General features: G+C 43.2%; 1 pseudogene; it reads left to right on the top strand.

Moving 5' to 3' along the window:
* The first annotated feature begins 3869 nt into the window (after positions 1-3869).
* The window catches only part of LOC107117805, a 3710-nt pseudogene continuing 1330 nt past the window's right edge, over positions 3870-6249 (top strand).

The following is a 6249-nucleotide window of genomic DNA, read 5'->3' as shown; positions in this document are numbered from 1 at the left end:
TATGTTTTCGCCATTGACTTCAATGGCCCATAGGATATAATGGGGCCGAATTGCCACCAAATTCGGCGACAGGCCAGTTCAGATCAGAGAATCTGAATCAGCCTGCAGCACCCCAAAAGGGGTCCATAATACATCCCTAATACAGACAAAGGATACTGGAGAAGGATTTGGCAGAAGGTCTGAGAAATTCGAGAGAACTCCCAGAAAAGCCAATTGTAAAAGGAGTTATCACTTCTTAGGGACAAGGAGAATAACTTCCTGCCAGTGAAAGGGATTGGGAAGAGAACCCTGGTCTGTGATAAAGGAGAGTAGCTTAGACACCAAGTCAGGAGTTAGTGAGAAGCTGTAATAGCTGAAGAAAGAAACAGAGCCAGTTTGGTGTAATGGTTAAGTGTGTGGACTCTAATCTGGGAGAACCGGGTTTGATTCCCCACTCCTCCACTTGCACCAGCTGATGTGACCTTGGGTCAGTCACAAGCTCTGGCACAGCTGTCCTTGAAAAAGAACAGTTTCTGTCAGAGTTCTCTCTTATACTTTAAAAAGTAGAGGAGAAGAAGAAGAAGAGATTGGATTTATACCCTGCCATTGACTACCCAAAGGAGTCTCAGAGCGGCTTACAAAGTCCTTTCCCTTCTCCTCCCCACAACAGACACTCTGTGAGGTAGGTGGGGCTGAGAGAACTCTGACAGAAACTGCTCTTTTTCACGAACAGCTCTTATCAGAACTAAAGCTTGCCCAAGGTCATCCAGCAGGTGCAAGTGGAGGAATGGGGAATCAAACCCAGTTATCCCATTTTAGAGTCCACATACTTAACCACTACACCAAACTGGCTCTCAAAGAAAGAAATAGAAAGCCTTAAAACAAAATTACAAATACAGTCTATTGAATGAACTAAGAATTCAACTCTGTATATATTAGAAAGGTTTTTTACCTCAGAAATCTCAAAACCTTGACTATTCCTATTATATATATATATACACTTCCTGTCTGTTTAATAAAATCTTTATTCTGTTTTTGAAAGTTAATTTGCCTCAAGTGCCATTTCACAAGGGTTTAAAAAAAACTGGACAGGTCCTATAGAGTTCCTGAGCTGAGAAAAAGCATAAATTAGGGCCGCATTGAGACTGGCAATTTGCCCTGCTACAGTCATGTTTCAGCGACGTTTCCCAAGCGGAATAAAGGGGGCGTTCACACAGGCACATCTGCCTGGTGTTCCTCACCCATCGGCAACCCGTGCTGTTCCACTTTGCTCCCGCGTTAAAAAGATACCTGACAAAAGTGGTAGCAAATCCCGGAGAGCGCCTTTATCCCACGCTATTCCGCTTCCCGGAAGTGTGAACATGAAGCCGAAAAGCCAGGAGCAACCCGCTTCTTCAGTGTGCGCTGGGTGTTTCTGCGCATAAGGCAGCAGCAACCGGATTGGCTCTGCTCTGCTCTACCGCCCAATGCGGTGCCATACACACATAGAGGAAAAAGCCATTTACAGCCACGCCTCCGGGCCAGCAGTCTGAACGCCTCCTCCCGGTATGCTCCCGCATCTGTCGGCCCCGTGTGACCGGGAAAATGCGAAAGTTTATTCTGGGGCTTTTTTGCCACGACTGGCTCCTGCTGCAAATTGCCAGTCTGAACTCAGCCAAGAAGTATCTAAACATAGGGTGGGACAGTATGACAAAGAATATATACACGCTACTGTAGGGCAACTCAGTCACTGAAGGGAACTGAAGATTTGGAGGGAAAAATCAGCCAGACAGTTGGGGAGATACAGGGGTTCATATATCCCCATAAATTGGTTATGTTGGTTACTTCACTGGAAATGGTTTACAAAACTGTTTTTATTGTACTGGATACATGCGGCCCTTGATGCCTTCCTAGGAATAACATGTCTTTCCTTATGTGGTAAGATTTTGCACACACTATTACAATGCATCTGTGCAAAAAAATAGAGTCCTTTATTGTCTGAGGTAATTAGGGATATGTGGGGATCCTCTTTCTTATTGACACTTTCCCCATAGACAGTTAGTATGATGTAGAGGTTAGAGGGATGGACTAGACAAGTTTAAATCCCCGCTGTGCCTTGAAGTCTTTGTATGATGTTGAGTCAGTCAGTCAGTCATTCTCTCCCTCAAGCTAATCATGGTGACTGGGTAGTTGTGAGGATAAAGGGAAGACAGGTAAACCCCTTACACTAGCCTTAGTTCCTTGGAGGAAATGAGGGGTGAAAATCTAATAAATGTATAAATAACCATTGGTTTAATATGCTAGTCTGCCTGTATTTCCAGAGCCCCTTTAAAAAAAACTCCAAAACATCACAGTGTGAGATTTCTATCATGCTGTGTTGGGGTCATTCTCCTTGGTGACATAGAAGTATTCTGAACCGCGAAAGTCAGAAAGTTGCCCGCTGACTATATACCAACCATTGTCATGTGGTGAGATTTAAAAGCTTCTCTTTCCACCCTTATGAGTAATAGATTACAATGGTGACAGAGATAATTAGCCCTAAATGCTGTATGTGCTACAGAGAAATGTAAGAGATTTAGTTCAACTGATAAGATTTTTAAACCCCTGCCAATACTTTGATCACAGAAAGGTTTTTCTGTAATAATACCACGTACCTTTTGCTTATTAAAAGAAGTACTGGGGTGTTCTATCAATGAAATGCATTTTATTGTGTTCCATTGCTGAAATAATATTTTATTATCTCTGTACCACTTCAGACTATAAAACTCACATTGGCTTTACAGTCTTCTTAATGAGATACTGTAGCTAAAGTAAATTACATGAATTTTCTATACTACCCTCTTAACAAGAATAGCACATTTTGGCTTTCTTTGTTAAGGGCACATTGAATGTATCATAGTATGAATTAAATTCATGTGGAGATTAGCTAAGAATTAATGCTGAAATGCCAAACGCAACAGGACTCTCCAACTAAGGCAGAGTATTACGGTGGACCAGCCTCACATAGTAGTTTAGCAAAAAGGGTAAAATAACATATATCTTCAGGAAATTGCGTGTGTACACATATACATATGTGTGTATGTGTATGGCAAAGAAAACTGATATTGAAAAGGCTTATTAGAAATTAGTTGAAAACATTCTTTAGAGAATAAAATGTGCTTTTAGGAACTTGGTGTCCACCTGCGAGAGATCAAAAAAGCAAACTTGTATCTTAAAAGAAGCAATAAAATGAGAATTAGCTTTGAAATATCACTGCAGCATATGAAAAGAAATGCTATCTTTTCTTATTGCCATCATGCTGCGTGAAACAGAAATCCCATCACTGTGGCCTAAGGACTCCTGTTTATCATGCCTGAGAACAAGAGCAGCAGGTCAGAATGTCATTGCCTCTTGCCACAGAGCGTTATATGATAGCTGAAAGAAGATGATGGAACAGCAGATTTCCTTATGGGCCACAGTCTCCTCCCAGCTCCTCAGGTGACAGGCATAATCTCTGAGGGTGGCCATTACTGTACTTTTCGATTTCAATTGAAGTGGAGGGAAACCTAAGGAAATGAATAAAAATCAACAATAAAATAAAATATTGCATCACACAGGCACCAAGGTTTGTATCTTTGTGAATCATACTGTGGTTCGGCTGAAGGAACCAGGATATTAATATGAGATTGGGAGGAAAATCAGAACCCACAAGACTAAAGGAGAGGGAAGACATGCTTCATTTTTAACTGTTCCATAGATGATAGCTCCTTTTGGAAAGGCTCCCTGGATTGTTGTGTGGCTTCCGACTCGGCAGCTGCTGTGAATGACTCCTCGGCCTGAAACTTGACCCCCCAGGGAAATCCTCCTGGCCGTAGTGACACATGGCAGAGTTCCCAATCTTATGGCTCTTAGAAGATAGGGATTTACCAGCCATGGAGGACAAACCTGCCAAAATCCCAGCATCCGTGCCCCAGTTCACCAATTCAGCCAACATGGCTATCATGGTGGGACTGCCAGCTGGGGGGAAAACCTACATCTCGAAAAAGTTGACCCGCTACCTCAACTGGATCAGGATCCCCACAAAAGTGTTCAATGTCGGGCAGTATCACCGTGAAGCCATCCAGACGTACAAGAATTATGAGTGTTTCCGCCTGGACAATGAAGAGGCCATGCAGTTCTGGACTCAGTGTGCACTGGCAGCACTTCGGGATGTCCACACATACCTGAGCTTTGAAGAGGGTCAAGTTGCGGTTTTCAATGCCACTAACACCATGCGGGAATGACAGGGCATCATCCTACAGTTTGTGAAGGAACATGGCTACAAAGATTTCTTCATTGAATCTATCTGCGATGGCCTGGACATCATCCAGGAGAATATCACGCAAGTCAAGCTGACCAGCCCCAATTATAAAGACTACAACTGGGACAAAATGGTCAATGACTTTCTGAAATGGATCTAGTGCTACCAGAAGACCTACCAGCCCATCAATGATGAGCTGGACAGTTCCCTGTCCTACATCAAGATCTTCAACGTCGGCAGTCGCTACCTGGGGAACTGGGATCAGGAACACGTGCAGAGCCGCACCATTTATTACTTGATGAACATCCACATGACGACAAATTCCATCTTCCTCAGCCACCACGACAAATTCCATCTTCCTCAGCCACCACAGGAAGAGTGAACTCAACCTGAAGGGGCACATTGGGGGTGACTCTGGACTGTATGAGTGCAGCAAACAGAATGCCCATGCCTTGGCCTCCTTTATCTGTTCTCAGTGCATCCATGACCTCAAAGTATGGACGAGCCACATGAAGTGCACAATTCAGACGGTGGAAGCCTTACATCTCCCCTATGAGCAGTGGAAGGCACTGAACGAGATCGACGCAGGTGTCGCCGAGTTTCTGGTAACAGCGCTGTGACACGGAGCAGCTTTCAGATCACTCCAGAGCCGCCCGCTCCTCCTCCACTCTTTTGGAGCCCCCCTTATCTTAGATGGGCCCTGCTCGTTCTCCTGGAGGGGGAATGAGTTGCAGGGGGCTTGTTTCCCCCCCCCACATACGGCAAATGCGGGGGTGTGGTGATTATTGCCCTGAAGCGAGAGTGACGGATGGAGTAAGGCGTGGCCGCCATGCCTTGCCTAACACTGACCTCCATTTTAACTTTATTGCTTTCTTGATTTTGAATGTATACAGCAACATTGGGACTGTGAGTATGCATATTTCTAATTCTATTCATAGCCAAGATTTCGGACTTTGAGATAAATTTACTCTGAGTTGGCCTGCCCAAGATAGAGGCAATTAGCAACCAGACAAGGATTGTGGGAAAGATTGATGTCTTCTCTTTTTGATTACGGGGTCAAAAACTTCGTTGATAAGGACTGACAACTAAGTTAAATATCCTAAATAGTGATTAAAAGTCTTAGAAGGTGTTTAAAAGCTCCAAAGCAAAAGTTATGTTATTTGAGCTGAAATTAATTGGACAACAAAAATGGTGCTTGCAGAGGGAACTGAGGAGAATGAGCTGTAGAATGACATGCTTGTGGGAGAATTTTAACTGTTGAGCAGTTTCTGAAGTTACTGAGAGATGGAATACAGAAAGGAATACAAAAAGGATTTGAAGAGGCTTGTGCGAATATAACTGAAAAACAACAGAGTATACAACCGGATAATGAAATTAAGGAAGAACTGATACAGCCCAAACAGAGTGTTAAGGAGGAAAAAGTTTGCCACACCAAGGAGTCATTTGATGAAAATCAGCCCCTTTCCAGTATAGGAGTGGAAAAGGAGACAATGAGGTCATTCTATATAAAGACAGACTTAATAAAAACGAATAAGCAGAGAAGTTCTAGCAAAGAAGAGAGTGGGGGGGGAGAAGCGAAAACGGTGTGCCTGGAAGTTTAAGATGGAAAATATAAGACTGGATATAATATGGCTGAGACACCGAGGGGGGAGCCTAGAAATTAATACACACACACACAAAGAAAGAAGACATTGGGACTCATTGATACAAAAATGTAAGCTACAAATTTTCAGGAAAAAAATTAAATTATTTGAAGAATGAAAGATTTTTTCTGTTGATCTATGTTTTATTGGAATTAGGACTTCTGTTATAATGACATATGGTATTAAGGCACTGAAATTGTGAGAAGTTAGATATCTCTCCTTTATTATAAAGGAGTTTTGGGTGCCAGAATTCTAAAATGCGCCCCGTTAGTGTATGGGCGGAAAATATGCCACTCAGAAGAGCTGCCTCCAATGACTGGCTCCCTCAGCCAACCTGCCCTGCCATTGGCTGGGTGGCTGGGAGGGGAG

The sequence above is a fragment of the Gekko japonicus genome, unplaced genomic scaffold, assembly GCF_001447785.1.
Source record: "Gekko japonicus isolate JY-2015 unplaced genomic scaffold, Gekko_japonicus_V1.1 scaffold4496, whole genome shotgun sequence".
NCBI classification, from domain to species: Eukaryota; Metazoa; Chordata; class Lepidosauria; order Squamata; family Gekkonidae; genus Gekko; species Gekko japonicus.
The sequence above is the reverse complement of the archived record's forward strand: the minus strand, read 5'-3'. Positions and strand labels throughout refer to the sequence as shown.